Source organism: Choloepus didactylus, chromosome 16, assembly GCF_015220235.1.
Source record: "Choloepus didactylus isolate mChoDid1 chromosome 16, mChoDid1.pri, whole genome shotgun sequence".
In the NCBI taxonomy this organism is placed as follows: Eukaryota; Metazoa; Chordata; class Mammalia; order Pilosa; family Megalonychidae; genus Choloepus; species Choloepus didactylus.
This window is the reverse complement of record NC_051322.1, coordinates 51,155,621-51,174,814: the sequence shown is the minus strand read 5'-3', so window position 1 is coordinate 51,174,814 and position 19,194 is coordinate 51,155,621.

Sequence of the window (19,194 nt, the reverse complement as noted above, 5' to 3'; positions counted from 1 at the left end):
TACAAAATTATGAAGGTCTTATACTTGGTTCACAAATAATCAAACCAAATACAAAGAGTGAGCAGGACAATTTAGACAATCCTTTTTAGGTTCTAATGAATTGGGGTAGCTGGTGGTAGATACCTGAAACTATCAAACTACAACCCAGAACCCATGAATCTCAAAGACAATTGTATAAAAATGTAACTTATGAGGGGTGACATTGGGATTGGGAAAGCCATAAGGACCACACTCCCCTTTGTCTAGTTTATGGATGGATGAGTAGAAAAATAGGGGAAGGAAACAAACAAACAGACAAAGGCACCCAGTGTTCTTTTTTACTTTAATTGCTCTTTTTTACTTTAATTATTATTCTTGTTATTTTTGTGTGTGTGCTAATGAAGGTGTCAGGGATTGGTTTAGGTGATGAATGTACAACTATGTAATGGTACTGTGAACAATCGAATGTACGATTTGTTTTCTATGACTGCGTGGTATGTGAATATATCTCAATAAAATGAAGATTTAAAAAAAAAGGAAAAAAAAAGTGAGAAGGAATATTCACCAATTGTTAAAATTCCCACTAAAGCTCCACATTATGCTAATTAAATGAGAAATCCCCAGTGGTTTATGTGCTTGATTGAAACTCTTGCTAGTTGAGGCTTTTGCAGACCAAAGGTAGGCAGCGCTATACTGTTACATTAAAAGAAAAATTCTGGACATTGGGATAAATTTGGAAACACTGAAATTTTGAAATAGCCTATTAATTCCATCAAACCGTTAGCTACCAGGCCTTACTTAAAGATGCAGTGGAAAAAGCTTTATACCTCCAAGGATGGCTCAGACCACTTTCCTCCACATTTGGCAAGGGATTCTTAACATTGATAAGAATCTGTGGACTGCACTAAATTTTGGATGGTTTAACAGCAAAACTTTTTGGAGCAAGCTGGTTGCCCATGGCCTAGAGACCCAGTTTTCCCTCTCTTTGGATACACAGTCTTTGCCAGGATGCTGAAGTCAATCACTAAATAAAAACGCATTCACTATCCTTTCCATGTATTTATAATTAACTATTTAAATTAGCTTTGCAATCAGTGTACTTCTAAAGATTTCAGTGTTAATGTGCCTTCAAAACAAGTAGGATTTCCCTCAAGGAGTAAATTTGCTACCAATTTTATGCCTGGAGAAAGTTGACGTAAAAATGTGAATCCTGAGGCATTTCATTGACTATTGCTAGAGTCTGCATCATTGGTTCTTTTTGGATGAGTCCCAAGAAAGGCGATGATTAAAGAAATTTAGTTTTTGTTTCAACTTTCATTCCTGATAAAGTAAGATTTTCTGGGGCCTGAAAGCTCATAAGACAGATTGGCATTATCTGTTCAAATGTAGGAAGTGATGAAAAGGTTCAGCAAGAATTTGAGTGGTTTGTCTGTCCTCCTAAATATAGTACACTGTCTCCCAGACAAAACATGCATTATGCTATATATTTAGAAGCTACATTGATATCATAATGAACATAAAAATTTGTAAAACTTCCTTTTCTTCATCAGACATCTTTGTTGAGATTTATTCATGTTGCTCTGTAGGTCTAGGGTGAGGTTTTTTTTTGTTTTTTGTTTTTTTTTTTTTACCAACTATTGATTCCTTGTTTTACAAATATACGTCAGTAATTCACCCATTCCCATTAGGCAGTTTCCAGCCCTTCACTATAACAGACAGTGTTAACATGAACACCTGTGCACAATTGTAATAATTTCATTAGGGCATGCCCTCAGAAATGGAATTGGCCACGCTCTTTACACTTTTGCCTTTATGTTATTTTCTTTTTGTAGGCTATGTTTTTCAGTGCCTGCAGGCTCAGGAATGTTATCTTGGTGCTTGGTTTCCTTGGTTACTCTAAATATGTTTCTTTGTTGGTTTTAAATAAAGGACTATTTTGTTTTCAGTACTGTTTCTGTTCCAGATTTGTGTGTGTGTGTGTGTGTGTGTGTGTGGCTAATATGTATTGATATACTTTTTCATACCTTTGTTTTCGACATTCAGCACCATTATGTTTTAATGTGACACCTAAAGACAGCATAACACTGGATTTTTAAAAAGTCTAGTCTAGTCATTCCTGTCTTTTAGTGGTGAACTTAATTCACTTACCTTTGTCATGATTACTGATACATTTGAAATTAATTCTACCATTTTATTTATCTTCTATTTACAATGAGTTTTCCTTGCTGCTTCTTAGCATTTCCTTTATTCTATTTGATATATCAATCTTTATTTATTTATTTATGTCCCCTTCTATGAAGGGGGAGGTTATACAGTCTATTTCTATTTTACAGTGAGTATAATTTTTAACCTGCATAATTGACGTGAACTCTAAAGTTAACCAATATCTCTATCCTTCGTGTGAACAACACACAGAACGTTTTAACATTGATTACACCGCTCTCGTTGTCCATGAGTTTCTATTCCAGTTTTTTAGGGCCATGTTTTTAATGCCTCAAAGTTAGTCATAATCATACTATTCACTGTCAATGCTTACTATATCCAATTTTCTTTTTTCACTTTTGATATTTGTTCTTCTGGAATCAATTTCCTTTTTGCACAAGTTCATCTTTAGTAGTTGTTTCAGTGAATCTCTATGAGTGATAATCCAAGTATGCTTTCTCCCCTCTTGGTTGGAAAATATACTTTGCCCCCATTTTAATGCTCTTTTATGGAGTATCACATTTTACAATGACCGTTGGAACGTGTGGGAGATGTTACTCCACTGGCCTGAGCTGTTGCTTTAGGGAGCACTGCCCTCGCTCCGATTGTTGCTTCTTCGGAGGTAATCTGTCTTTTTATTCTGTTGCTCTTTAGATTTTCTTCTTTTCCATACTATTTTATAGTTTCACTACAGTTTATTTAGAACTTACTTGTTATTTACTCATTCTGGTGGGACTTGTGATCTTTGAATATTCATGACTTTCACCATTTCTGGAAAATTCTCAGAAATTTTCTTGTTAAATAATTTTTCTTCCCTTTCTTTTTCTCCTGGGCTCACATATTTAATCCATTTCAATCCATTGTTCCAATTTTCTTGTCATTCACAGTTTTCATCTTTATTTCTCTGTGCTGCATTATGCGTAATTTCCTCAGTTCTATCTTGCATATCAGCTATGTGTTTTGTATTCATCTGAGTGTTTAATTTCAATGTATTTTTCCCTTTCCAAATTCATTTGGATAATTTTCCCAGTTGCCTGTTTTTTGTGTTTTTTTTTTTAATTTCCATATGGCTTCTAAAAATCCTTCTTTTACCTGTTCAATCACTTTATATATATTTTGCAGACTTTTCCAGAATTTATCTTACATGAAATTGCTAGGAGTCTAAAAATATAGTTTGTTATATATGCTGACTCTCACTCATTTTTTTTTTTTTTCTTATGGATATTTCAGGATTTTCATTGACCTTGGAACTGTTTCCAAAATAAATTCTCATCTTAGGATTTTAGCACCATCCGTTTTTGTAAATTTGGACCCTAACTCTGTGTGCCAAAAGTTTAGTTTTTGTTATTTTTTTGGGTGTTTGTTTTCTTTTTGTCCATCTAGAGTCTGAGGCAGAGACAAATTCCCAGGGATAGTGAAAGGAATTATTTTGTCTTACTTTAGGTTTGGGAATGTCTTTCCTGGATCCCAGTGTTAAGCTTATCTGCCTCGCTCAGAGCAAAGTAACCAGTCAAGAGCCCTTATCCAGGACTGAAATGACCTTTATAAAACATAGTGATGGTGTTACCAAATAGTTTTAAGCCTGTGTTTGAAGATTTTTAACAAACCTCCTTACCTTCTAAAATAAAGCTAAAAATTCTCCACTTTGGTTATGAATTGTTTCGAGATCTTGCTACTGCATATCCCTTCTTCCTTTCTATTTTCAGCTTCACACTCCATATTCCAGCTGGACTGCTGTTGCTTCTGGGCCTTTCCACAAGCTATTTCTACAGCAGAAATCATGCCTTTCCTATGTTCTTCCTAAGATAACTCTTACTCATTCTCAATCCCCAGCTTTATTTCTTTTTCTAGATTTTCCCTGACTAGGATAGATCATTCATCCAAGATTCTTAAAGTACCCACATTGCTTGCTCTTAAAACTTAACACCTATCGTTGCAAACACTTTCTTAATTGTTCGTGTTCCTTGCTAAACTATAAACTCCATTTAGGCAAGAAGAGTATCTGTCATCTTTACTACTCTATACCCAGTGCCTTGCAAACTTTCTATACATAATAAATACTCAAACACTATTTATTTTACAAATCAAATACATACACAAATTGAATGAATGGATGAAATCTAGCTTTAGTTTCTGTTTTGATTCATTTTTGGTAGTCATGTCATTCATAATGTTGAATCTAATTAAGCTTGCACTTAACTAAAACCCCAAACCATGTTTACACATACAGTTGCCTGCTTTATCCTATGTACCCACTATGATAAAGAAATTCATGAAGACTTTTATGGTTAGTTCTTGCATCTATAGGAGTATTTTGTCTATGGTTATCTGGAGTCAATTCTTGTTTCAGCAATTTGAGAAAAAGCATTGATTCTGGTGAACAGAATTTGATGTCATATAGATCCTCAAGGGTTCTTTTAGCCATGTGATCTACCTTGTCCCTTTGTCCAACTTTGGATGGATCTTAGGCCCAGATCCTGCCAGTGCATGTTACTTTGATCAAAGCAGTGGAGAAGCTGAAATCATATTAATATTTCATGGTACCACGTTTAATCTTTAATGATAATCTATGGATATAAGCAAGAGAAGTGGGCCCCCTTACTAGGAAAAAAGCAAAAATAAATTCTCCCTGAAGAGAGATAAAGTCATCCTAGGTAGAAGATATAAGGAGGCAGATAATGCTGGCATAATCCCCGGCTATATATCACTGCAGGGAGAAATTTTTAAATGAAATGACAAAGACAGTCTTCATGCTGCCTTACCAGAGGGTGTTTGTAGATGAGCTGTCAAGAACACTTGACCGGAAGTTCTAGAAGGAAAAAAAGCCAATAAACATCAATGTATATCTGCTTCCATTTATTAGGGGTTGAAAAGGTGGTTGTCTTTCTTTTACTCAATTATTCGATAATATATTTTAAGATAAAGATAGCATGCTATAAATAGAAAAGATTAAAAAGCACGTATTTTTAATCTAGGTTCTCAGTGACAGAATGGGATTCTTCCAAACTGAGAGATGTTTTTCTTTATATTTTTCAAAATTCTGTTGTTTATGTCCATACTGAAAGTAGCCACAACCCAGTGAATTATTTCTATGTATGTATTTTGCCAAGTTGCCTCAAAAAATCCCTGTGGCTGAATCTGGTTCTATTAAGATTTGGGAGTAGAAACAGCAGCAAATTTGTAAGTTTTTATTCCTCAAATCTGCTAGTGGTAAGTATGTTCTTGACTTTAGGATTTTAAATTCCATTCAGCTATAATCAAATGCAGCAGTTTGATTATACTTTAGTAGTGTTTTTTCTTATCTCTGTATGTTCCTAGCAAGCTGTATTTAGGACATCATATTTTTTTTTAAACGAACAAAGGCCAATGCTTGAATTTCTGTGAAATTTGGAGCAATAGAATTAAGCAAAAAGCTAGATATCTGAGCACAGCAATATATACAGTTAAGAAATTGGAACACTACTATTCTCATACACTTAATACACTTGTCAGGATGGCTAAAGTGATTTGCTCTGTGGAAATTCTCCATCCACATAGTCCAGGCTGATGCCTCCTGGGAGGTGTGTTGACTTGTTTTTATATAGAATAGTATGTATTTTATGTTGTGCTCTTCATTCATTCTGTGAAGAGTGACAGAATAAATTTAAAGTGCTTTTGGTGTGATATGTCTCCATCTGTTTTCTAAGCATTGCCTCAGTGAAAACTGCTTTTAATTTAGCAAACAAGTACCATTACATTGTAAGCCTCAAGTGAAAGGGCAGTGATGTAATAGTAAATCAATATTAGATTAATTTGAGAAATGGAACTTGTGTAACATTGCCAAACCAACCCTGGAATAATTTACATTATGTGTGTATGTGTGTGTCTATGTGTGTGATTGCCAAGATTGTTAAATCTAAAACAAATTAGTATTTTCTGTCTTTTGATAGAAATTTTTCTCTGGGATTAATTTTAGCAAGTTTGAGATACCAAGACTTGGATAAGAATGGTTTGGTATATTTTGGGAATTAGCTCAGTTGATGATGGTGAGTGACTAGAAACAAATGTTTTTGCTTTAGAAAATCCTTTCATTTATTTCATTACTACTCAAGCAACCTCAAGGAGCTCACAAAGCTAATACATAGCATAATAAATGATACAGTGGCATTTTTGATAGGGGCATCAGATGTCATTAGAAGAGGAGGTGATCATCTTATAGGTAATTTCCCCAAACCTTTGAATTCACCACAAAGGTCTTACAGTAGACTGAAGAAAACAGAAGGCCCCTTTTGTATGTTAGAAGCATTTAGTAGTGTTTTCAAGGATGGTCTCTGAAGTCTGGTTTCCTGAGTTCTTATTTTAGTGCCAAGACTTACTAGCTTTGAATTCTGTACCATCATTTAAAATTGTTGTACCTCAATTACTTCCTCTGTAAAATTAGGATAAGGAGAGCATCTACTTCATTGGTTATTGAAAGATTAATTTATAAATACACACAAAGCACTTAGCCTAGTGCTTGGCAAAATACATGTTGACTATTATGTAGAAATCGCCAGTGTTTGTTGTTATTATTTAACCAAAATATTATGATGACAGGCATCTCTGAGAAATCAGTTCTTCCCACACTAGGTTTTCCTTGGACTTCAAAAATAACTCTTTTGCAGTAGTTAAAATACTTGAAATTAATGAGTGTAAAATAACAATAATATTTTCATTTTCATATAAATGCTGGTTTTTCAGAGCTTTCTTGTTTTGGAACCATACAAATTTTAATCTATCAGAATTGTTTTATTTTTCATTATAAACCTATGTTTATTTCACCATCAAAACATCAGACTGAAACAGTGCTTTCTGAATCACTGAAGCTATCCTAGGTTACTTCTTTAAGATTATTTGGACGTTATTTTTGTTGTTCAACTTCATAGGAAAGTCAGATGTATACTTTTCCTCACTGGCTTTAAAGGTAACAATTGCAATATATAAAATAAAAAAGTAATTAAAATTCTGACCTTTTATCAGATTGCCTGAAATTCTGTATTGATTTTGCTACAAGTTAGTTTCCTGCCTTGCAATAATAAATCGATTTGGGGGTTGTCCACATGGCAGCATCTTTGCACATATTCTGTTTAATTGACATTAATGCTCTTCTGGAAACCCTGAGAACTACAGTTTCTGACTTGGGAATTTTCATCCCCTGTCATCTCAAATGTCATTTCAGAAACCTTCATCACAAGTCTGTCACTGGACAACAAATGGGTCTCTTTGATAGCTGCTCAGGACACACAGGTTCCCTACTTCTGTGATAGCCCATGCTATTGGCTACTTGAGATTATGGAAAAGCTCGGAGCTGCTAAGTATAGGACGGGGAAGATGTGGGATTGCAGCAAATATGGCACTGGGCATGCTTAGTGAGGCTTCTGGTTAGGTGAAGGGGTGATGTCAGAAAAAGAGAGCAACTAGGACTGTGATGACAAGCAAACTGTGGCCCTCTTGCCGGTGGAGCAGTTTTGAAACAGTCAGAAAAAAGCTTTCGCAGGGCAGGTGCTACTGATTTCATCCTTTGGTTCTTTAGGATCACATGTGCACTGACCCAATAGTTTCATTCAAGGGTGAGGAGCATCTCTTTTCCACTATTCTTTTAATCTTTAACAGGAGGTAGAGAATCAGAACTTCACTTTTAACATCAATACAAATAATTGTCTTCCATCGTGCAATACTGGGTTGATCTTTCTTTAAAATGTTTGTGTTGCAGATGTTAATCTGCATGTCTTATTTGAGCTGTATAGCTTGAGCTATTAGTCCCAGGACGTTCTGGACTGGGTGTTGTAACCACCCTGGAGTATTGAGGGATACATTTTAAGTCCTATCAGGCAGGCTGTATTTGCCCCATCACCTGGTAAGTGTGAAAGGGGATGGGGCATAGTGGAGACTACCCAAAACGTCAGATGTCTTTCAGGGCTACGTATATGACAGAGCTATTACATATGATGCAACAGAGATATTCCCAGTTCCATTTCTATCACCATCGTTCCCAGTAAATGTCATTACATTTATATGCTCATCATGTTCATCACCTAATTAATATTTGGGGTAAAGTTATGCTTTGGGGACTAAGATTATGAGAATAGATATTGATGCATTTTTTGTTAATTTGTACAGTATGTTGTTATCATCCTCTTCTATCTGAGTCTTATAAAGTTAATGTGAGGGCAATTTACAGTGGCTGTTACCATTAGTTCTTCCTTTGCCCACCTTCTCTTCAGTTAGTATGACTTTTTCTTTGGAAATAGAATCTGTTCCTTCAATGATAACCTCCAATGTTGCTCATTTTATCTCACAGATTGTTAATTCCTTAATATAATCTCAACATACAGCCAGAGACTAACCTAAGACTAGTTCCAAAATTCTTTCTATAATCTAGATTTTTTTGGGGGGCGGGGAGTATTTGTTTTTAACTAAAACACTATCCCTTCTTTTGTAAAAAGATATTGAAGTGCATTTTGGTGGGTTATGAGTATATTCTAACTTCATGTTCTAAAAAAATACTTATCTCCACCTCCAAAATTTAATTGAACATTGAACACTGCTAGTGAGTGGTTGACAAGAAAACATTACTGAAAATTTAGGATTTTCTCTCACTGAATTGTGGGGTTTTCTCTCATTGAATTGTTTAGGGACTAAAGGACTGTCTTCATTCAGTTACCCATCCCAGACCAAATGCCTATTGATTTGTAAGTAAGAAAGGAAGTATTTAACCTTGGACAATCCTGCAAAAAGTAAGAATAGCCAGATGCCTTGGTAGGAAATTAATAAATGATGTGCTTACAGATATAACCCAAGCTTTCCAGTCACTACCCCATAGAGTTTTCTGCTGCTTAACTTACAAAGCACATCAACTTTTATGGCGAAAGCTTTTCTCTATTGATGTTAAATGAGGAGTTTGGGGCTTGTGAAAAATAGAGTCTACCTGGATTTTACATCCTCAGCGTTCTTTTGAAAATTCAGGGGACTAGCTAAGGCACAATGTTTAAATCCACTGATCCTTGCAGGCAGTTCATTTAATAGTCCATGTCTTCAAATTTTACTGCTTTTAAACTGTCTTCAATTTACCATTTCACCATGAAGTACAATTATTTCTGCATTACTATATTGTAAGCTCCTCAAGGGCAGATTTTATTTAATTATTATTATTATTATCCCTGCTTAGTTTCTAGAACACTATACTATTCAACTTACATTTGTTGAATTGAAATAGATTGACGCTAGAAACTACGTTAAAAGAACAAGTTTCCACAATACATGGCTCAAGAGGGAAAGACAGAACCTACCTATCTTGAACATTTTTGGTTTCTATTGTTTGCTTTAAATGAAGGCATATTTGACTAATTTGTGTTTTCATTCTTTTTTCTCTTCCCTTCATGACGATCCTTGTTACTAAAATAAATTGACTTACAGCTAAAGTAGTTACTATTAGTGAAATGCTCAAAACTCTGGAGAAGTTCAAGCTTATTCTATCCCACCCCACCCCCCAAACCCAAGTAAAAAGGAAATCTAATTATATTTAAGTGTACAATTTTTACTCTAGGCACGAGCTTTTAGAGAAATAGGGAAGCTGTTAGAGAAATAGGGGCATAAATGGAGCAGATGTCTCCTGAATTACTTCGTCATGGCACCCTCTCTTCCCTGGCTCTGCCATTGATTAGTCCATCTCTTTGTGGCCTGTGTTACAGCCAGGCTTAGGGAAAACTCCTGTTGGGGAAAGATGCCCTCTGCCCATAGGAAGCCAGAGGAAATGGATGGGGCTCAGGGAATAGGGGAGATGAGGAAGGCCTCTTAACCTGAATCTGGTCTAGGCTAGAGGAACCCTAAAGTTTCATCTGAGATCCAACCTTTACATAATAACAAAAAAGTAGCACTACCCACCCTGTCCCACTGTCTTGTACTCTAGCCCCAGTAGTAACCCATGTGCTCAAAACTAGGGACTCCTGACCTTAGCCTTTTCACTGAGTCAGAGTTCTGACAAACATTCACTACTTGCTACCTGTCCTATTTCAGGAAACATGTAGCAGCTCAGCAGTAATGTTTATCTCAGGACAGAGGTAAACAAAAGGAATTTGACAAAGATCACAAAACCAAATAGTGGCAAAGCTAAAATATGAACCCAAGGTGTTGACTTCCTGATTAATGCTCTTTGCAGTAAGTAACATGAACTTTGTAGAAAGTCAAGTTATGGAGCAGTAGAGGGGTGTAGTAACACCTCAAGTAAGTCTTAACAAAGTGGTTGTCCTTGCTAGAAATATAGTCAACATTTATTTTATGGTAACTATATAATTCCTTATCTCACAGATGATGGACTTCCATTAGGTTTACCCAACAAGTTATTGATTGTTCCACCATTTCTTTTTCAGTTTCCTTTCACAGTTTAACGTATGGCAAGCAGTCTTCAAATCTGTCCCTTATGAGCACAATCAATCTGTTATCAAATACTGTTGGTTCTACAGTCTCAGTGAATTTGTATCTATCCCTGCCAGAGTGGTTTTCCTCGAGCACAACTCCAGCGACCTCAGATCCCCATCCTTCCAGGAAAATGAAAAGCTGGAGATCCCGGAGCATAAGGTTTGGGTTTCAGGCTTTGTGCTCCTGCCCACTCAAGGGTCATTAAAAATATACCTGGAAAATGACTTATATCTATTTCTTTGTCCTTGGCTAGAAAAATGAATGATAACAATAATGCCATGGGCTTCAAGTAAGGTATTATATGCAAAACGAATATAACATAGCAAGACGACAGAGAGAAAACAGAAGGAACTAAGACTACCTGACTTAATTTCCTATCTCTGCCAGTTCCTTAAGAAGTTTATAAGTGTTATTTTAACCCTACTCTGTCTCATTTTCTTCTATTAACTGAGTACAATACTATGGACAATTTCATAGGATTGTGGGGGAAATTAACTTAATTTTAAGCATTTATAATTTTGCAAGTTCTTAATAAATATTTGGTATTTTTAACTGGTGTGCAAACATTAAAGTGTTATAAAATCACAACATGCTTTATCATTGGAGCCTATATAGAAAGTCCAGGCTCTACATATTTGTATAATATATTATTTCACATACTAAATGTTTCTCTTTCATTTGTAGTGAGTATTTAATTTAGTCAAAGGAGAATTGATGGTTTGATTTACTTTTAACAATATAAGCAATAGTTGTTTAATGAGAATGCTTTGCAAAATCCAGGAAATAAGCAAATTTGAATAAAATGAATTAAAAAGGACTACAATATTTATGATGTATATTGTGCATAACTTTAAATTTGGTTATCAAATAGTTCTTTTGAGGTCTAAACAAATAGTGGATTCATCACATGTCCTAAATAAAAGAAAGCTATTTCAAAAGAGTTTTAAAATAAATACTTAAATGTTATAGTTAACTTTGAGGAAAAAAGGTTTATAAAAATTTAAACTTGTTTGGAAATGTAAAAGATAAAGATAACGTTGCATAACAGTCAATCAATCAATCAAAATTTAAGCCCTTATTATCTGCCTTTCATGGTAAGAAAGAAAAATGAGCTACCCGCATTTCTCAGTACTTAACCATATTGACTGGTTTGGATTATTCCTCATTAGCAAAATACTCAATTTGTTCCTTTAAGCAAAAGTTTCCCTCCTTTCTTGAATTCTAAAATGTCTCTTTGAGAAAAGATGTTGAATAAAACTCTTGAAAGGCCAACAGTTCCTGGTGTTTTTCCTCCTCTCTTTTAAAAGCAGACTGGCAGCACCCTCTAATTTGTGTTCAAGTAGCTCCTGCTTCCCAATTCCATCTTCTTCAGCTACTAATGCTATCTTGCAGCAATTCTGGTCTGTGCTCCCAGGGGAGGAGCCAAGTTTCCCTTTTTCCAGATGGCAAGTTGCCGGTCTACAGAACAGTGTTGAAAGTCACTGAGGAATTCACTCACTGCAGAACCAAAGAACATCATTTCATAACGCACCTTGTGTATATGATCATCTCACAGCATCTGATTAAGTAGCCGCAAGATAGAGAAAAAGAAGAGGAGAGAGAGAGAGAGTCACAGAGAGCCAGAGGGAGAGAGAAAGGGAGAGAAAGACAGACAGAAGCAGTTTTAGTGAATTTAACCCATTTTCTAGGCTGTTGTACAGTGGTGTACTTCATTTTGCGACCAGAAAGTTTTTAAACATTGCCGTTGTATAGGAACTTCTCTCTTAATAGCTAAAACAAAATTCTCAATTTGCACTAATTAAAATACTGGTTTGGGGGAATGTGTTTTTCTCCTTTGCATTTCAACTTAACGTTAAAAAAGTTAAATTACATTAAATGGTCTTTAAATTGCATTCTCTCCATCAGAATTGTTAACTCTTTGCCTGAGGAGAAAAACCTCAATGTATGAATATGATATCAGAGTGGAGTAGAAAGTGGTTTTTCTGTAATAACTATCTTGACTATTACACAGTGTGTATTTAAATGGGGAGTTCTACCAATTGGGAATGCTGTATGAGAAATACGTTACGTTTTAATAGCCATGTAAATGGAAGCCTGGAGGATTGGGAATTGTATGATTGGAAGTATTATTTAAGGAGTTGAACAGACAGCTGCAGGTAGAAAGTTTGAATGCAAAAGGCTACAAATCAAAGGATGCAGCAAAATATAGCATACAGATTGTGAAGCCTGAAGCCAAGAGATACAAATTCCAGTTCCAACTCCAGCAGCAGCTACCTGAGGACTTGGACAGTTTCTCTGGGACTAATCTGTAAAATAAGAACCTTGGTTTGGTTCTTAAATTTCTCCCTTCTCTCAGGTGACATTAGTTGGGTTTAACTAAAAGTCAAATCGTTTTCTGAGTAAGGATGATCCTGTGATAGTTTTCTTATTATACCATAACCTCATTTCATGATACACAACAATGACTTTTTATGGAAGAGGTATTAACAAATGTAATATTTTTCTGATGTTTCAATTTCTTATTCTGAAAACTGATAATTCCTATGGTTTGCATAAACAGGGAGTTTGATGCTTGCAGATGAGGATGACACTATGATAGCGGTTGTAGTTCAATTTTCTCAGCACCTTCAAATGTCATGAATCAAACAGTTAATGAATTTCATTCATGTAAGAATTAAAGGAATAAATTATTATTATACTGGGAAGAAGTTATTTTAATTCACAACTAAAAATGAAATAATATTTTTTAATGGGAAATGATAGAATGAGACTATTTTTCAGATGATTGTGTTATAGAAGCCTAAAGGTAGAGAACAAATTTTAAATGGACATTTTGTTTTAATTGTATTTAGTACCTTCTACAAAGATAAAATTTTGACTTTTATGTCAGTGAATTTTCTTTAAGTTGCTATGATATCTCAATTTTAATATAAGATGGGAGCTTCATGGCAGGTTCAATTGATAAATGCATTGCAAAAAATGTTTGAACTTTGAAAACCCTTCTCAGTAGTCTTTATTTTGCTAATTTTCCTATTCATTTATCAAAGACTACCTAAAAATGTGTGATGCTAGTTCAAGTGCTATGAAATTTAAAGAAAAGCACCCATTTGTCCTGCTTTTCATAAGATTAAAGTCTCAAAACAACAGTGAGGTCCACGGGTCCACAGGCACATACTATCAATACTATCAGCACACAGAGCCTAATGTACACATTTTTTAATTCTAGAAAAATAAAATTAATTGTATATTATAAATATAGAAATTTTATATATGGAACTCCTGTTCAGTGATCAGGAGACAAGCTTTTAAGGAAAAAAAATCAACTCTTTTTCCAGTAAGGAAAGCAGAGGGGAGATTTTTTTTTCCCCATTTTGTCGTGAATTTGAAAGGTGAATGTGGATATCTTTATATCACATCTGAGAAATGCAAGACACAGGTACACAAAATGCCTTTCCTGAGAGTCCACCCTGATGAAGGCAAGGGCTGTCTTCAATGCCAGACAGTCCTGGATCTAGAGGCTGGGCTCACTACACCATTTCTCTGTAGACCAGACTTCATATCTTCAGGATTTGGAATAGTTCAACTCTTCATTACTTTTGTCCTTAGTGTTGTGAATACAATGGCTGGAGCATGGTAGGAATTTATTTCTTTAAAAAATATTTGAGTTGTTGAGGGGAGAAATCAGTGAAGAAACTCTAAGGCAAGAATGTATATTAAGGTATATTATAAAACATTCTAGGAAACGTGGAAGCTGGAGGATGGGAGTGGCATGGAGTTCTAAGAGACTGATAGAAAAGGACTAGCAGCTGAGCATCTCCTTGCTTTCCATCAGACTGTCCAGATTTCCTCACCACTACTTCCATGCAAGTGTAAAAAATTATGGTGATTTCTAGAATGCCAGGCTTCTAACAACACTTTAATATACTTTTAAATTAACATAGTAATCAGTGCTTCCGGTGCTATTAAAATAATAATCGGGATTCATTGTAACAGGGACTGAGCTCAGCTCCTCCACTTTTGCTCATTTTATTCTGATAACAGCCCTGAGGTGGAGGTGCCGTTCACCATTTGATAAAAGAGTAAAGATTTGAGACTTTGAAACATCCTCATTTCAAACCGATAATAAGTAGTAGGCCTGGGATTTGGGCCCTATGCTGACCATGGAAGGCCTTAGCTCTTAAAAACTACGGATGTCTTCTGCACAAATGTATGTTCTGCATAAAATTAATGTCATCGGTCATAAATAAGTCAGCGAAAGTGAAAAATGGTTCTGCTTAAGTTTGAAAAATATGTTGAATCCAAGAGACCTGTCTAGTTTATTTACTTCAGGATTTCTTAGTGTTTTAATTTACAATATACATTCCATTTCCAAAGGGATGGAAGAAGAGTGTACATAGCATTTCTTAAAATTTGACCATGTAGCACTTTTTAAAATAAATATATATTTAATAATAAATAAATATTATTTCCTAGATTTCTGAGTCAGGTCCTGTCAAGGAAGAGACTCAATTTGGAAAATATTTCTGCCTCGCCTTGCTTATTGCATTTGACTGAACTTGTGTTTAGCCTACATTTAATAGAGATGGCTGATTTAATTTCCTCTGACTACTGTCATGTAAGAAAAATTATTTAGATGTAAACTATAACCAATTACAATAATTTCAGAAATTATAATCTAATGCTGCTGATCTTTTTAGTTCAATACTGAGATAGTGACTCAAATTTAAAGGGGCTTTTCAGAGATCCCCTGTTTTCTTTCTTCTTTAGTCCAATTTTTAGGTCTCCAAATCTAGGATTACAGTCATTCTGCATAGTTCCCTCTCTGAATTCCTGCCTTTGGTGACCATCTTCTTGTCCATTGTGATACTTTCCTGCCACCTCCCAATTTCTCGGTCTTAAATCCCAGCTCAGGGTCATTTCCTGCTATGGTAAAAGATGTACCAGGAAATTGAATTTTTTTTTTTTTTTTTTTCCTCTCAAAGGTAGATTTGCATAGAACTAGTATACTATCGTTGCCTTGGCCTTATTATGAAAATGCCTTTTCCTCTGAGAACTGAGGAAGTCTAAATCTTTCCATTAGCTGAAATCATGTATTACTTTGGAATTTTGTTTTTTTTTTAAATCTTTTTCAATTAACGTGAAGGCTCCTTGAAGGCAGAGATGATTATCTTGATGTTCCTCTATGCAAATGGTAGAATCTCAGTAAATACCCACTGAGTGTGACTTCTTTTTGTTTTCTCCCTAAGTCAACACCCTTTTGAACACCTATGTATATGCTATAGTTTGCCTCTATTCCTTCCATAATTAAGATTATTTATAGGTGTCATTCAGATATGAGATTCTGGTTAATCAGAGGTCTTCTCAAGGAAAACTTACTAGTGGCTCTCAGCTTTCATAAATCTCTTCACTTGGTAAAGGAAAAGTCCTAGAATTTATTTTTCCTTAACAAAATATATTTCATAAACTGTATTTTTCTGATTACAATAGATAACAATTTGAGGAATCATAACACCTGCTCACAATAGGAAGTCTAGGGGAGAGGAGAGTACAATTACCCAGTTTGGATATGACAGGCCTTGATGCTGGGACCGGAAAAGAAGTATCAGATCCGCTTCAAGCAGTGGTGCAAATCGGTGGTGTGGTCCCTGGACTGCAATGCAGAAGAAAGACTGGGACCCAAAAGGTTAGCCTTCTGCTAATTCATCCCATCTGTTCTGTGCTGACTTGTGTTACTCTCCATTTCAAAAGATGTAACCACTTTAACTTTGATCTTATATTTTCATATAATCTTTGAGCCACTTTAACATTTTTGTACTGACTAGCCTTGTATTGACACATCTAACCTGTTACATGTGCAGGGCTGTCTTTCTTTCAGTCCCTCAGAAGTTGTTTCTATTTTCACCCTTCCATCTTCAGTTCAGACTGTTTTGATTGAGATCCTAAGCCAGTTAAAGAATAGATCTCATAGTGGATGGGTTTCATTATGTTGATTCTGTCCAAGGGTCATCAGTTTATGGCTTTTTTTTTTTTTTTTTTTAATCTAATAGCTTGTGTAAACTGAATAAATGTTCATTTTCATTCTTTTTTTTTTCTCTCTCCCTCAATTCTATGGTAGTTTCCTCATTTCTCTAGTGCCTGAAGAGATTCTAGCCACTCTGTCTGTCCTGAATGTACCAGCTATTTTCTCCTAATTTATTTTTTATTATTTATTTATTTATTTATATTGGAGAAGTTGCAGGTTTACAGAAAAGTCATACAGAAAATACAGAGTTCCCATATTCTCTCCCCACTTTTATTAACACCTTGCATTAGTGTGGTACCTTTTTACAACTGATGAAAGAATATTATTACTACATTAAGATTCACTGTTTATGTTGTATAGGCCTACGATTTTTTTCTTTAATTTTTATTCTAGGAACTTATATATTACCTAAGATTTCCCTTTTTAGCCACATTCAAACATATAATTCAGTGCTGTTAATTACGTTCACAACGTTGTGCTGCCATCACCACCGTCTCTTACCAAAACTTTCCATCACCCCAAATAGAAACTATGCAACTTAAGGACTAACTCCCCCTTCCCAACCCCCACCCCAGCCTTGGTAACCTGTATTCTAATTTCTTGACTCTATGAATTTGTTTATTCTAATTATTTTGTATCAGTGAGATACTACAATATTTGTCCTTTTGTGTATAACCCATTTCACTCAACATGTCTTCAAGATTCATCCATTTTTCCAGCTAAGCTTTTGCGAGTCAAGTCATAAATAGAGGTCCATGCATTAAAAAAACATATGATTTTATCTATATGTAAGGAATCATTACTTCCCATTTTCAACAATTCATTAATTAAGTTATAGCTGCTAGGATGTCTGTCAAAGTAACAAAAGCTACATCTTTTGAGACTAGGATTCTTACGGTTTTTTGTTTGTTTGTTTGTTTATTTCCTTTATCAGCCAAGGTGGTTGAGTAAGGTTGAGAATCCAGCATGACAATTTAATAAGAAAAATAAAGTAACTGTGATAGTGGGAGCAAGCAAACTGATTTACCTATATGGTTGTTAACATAGATTGTGTCTTACTTGCTTTGTGTAGCTCATAAACTGGTTCTTGAAGTAGTTTCAGGCAAAGATATTTCATAAAGTTAACATCACCAGAATAAACAATGACTAGACTTTCAAAGTCATTATTTATGAGAGGAATGTATTCATTTGCATTTACAAATCCTGTCTAAGAGTATACAAATTACTTACGGGCAAACCTGGTAAACACAGTAAATTATCAAAGATTACATCCTGAAAGTAGCATCCACTTCCTTAAGTTTAACAGGACTTTATACCGGGCACTGGCTAGAAGCTACAGTTCAAGGCAGTCCAAAGTCTTCGGCTTAGTTACGTGTGCCTGGACAATTATGAGGTGAAAAAACACCTGACGTGGAAACCTCAGCTCTGAGAGAAATGTTTTGACTCTCTAGGCTGATCTCATCGTTACTTCAGATTCCACCTTGGCTCCTGCTGATCACTGCCAGGGAGATTTGATACTGTCTCATTTTTCAATTTGGGGAAACATTTTAGAATTTGTCAGGGCAGACAGCTCAAGTTGTACCTGGCCTCAGGACAGCTGAATGAGACACCGTCAGTACATGTTTGTTGAACTGACTGCCCCTGTATGCAATTAGTAATATGACAAGGAAGAGGAGGTTTGTGGCAATTACCCAATATTTGTGGATTGCAGAGAAGCTTCAAGACATGTTTCAAGCCAAGACTGTGTTACTTAATAAATATGTGTCTTTGGAAAATCTCCTCATCTGTAAAATAACCACAATTATACATCTTTGGTAGTATTGCCATGCACATGTTTACCTATTACTTGGCATAATGCTTGCCACCTGGTAAAGGCTCAAGAATGGACAACCTTGTAGAGTCAGGCTGGGGGTTTCCTGGCCATTTGCAAATTGCAGTGTTTCCTTATGAACATGAATTTGGAAAACAACCTAGGAGACCATGGTAGAGCAAAGCTGTTATAAGGGAGTGGAGCCAAGTATTGTTTTTTTTTCTAAGCCTAAGGAAAAATCTTGGCTGGTCATTGTCCCCAGTTCCTGGAAAAGCAATCTCTGAATCTTTGGAGTTTCCTGTGATAAGAATGTGATTTATTCTTCCTGGTGGGCCCAAGCCCACAACTGATAGTTACAGGGTGGAGCCAGCCACACCCACAGCTTTAAAGTGGGAGCTGGCCACACCAGAATGACTACCCAGTTGATTAGGAGCTTGGGGCTTTGAGCCACTTAGTATCAGTCCACCTCCTTGACCTCTGGGAGGGGTTCAGGGTGAGGGTGATGCAAATTGAGTTCAACTGCACAGACACTGATTCTATCAGTCATGCCTAGGTAGTGAGAGCCCATATAAACTCGGGATGCTCAAAGCTTCAGTGAGCTTCCAGGATAGATAAAACACACCTCTGTGTGGGGAGGATGACACATGTTGACTCCAGGTAGAGAGGAGATGGAAGCTTGTGTTTGCAACCCTCCCACTCCTCTCGCTGTGTGTCTCTTCTGTTGCTTCTCTTATCTGTGTCCTTT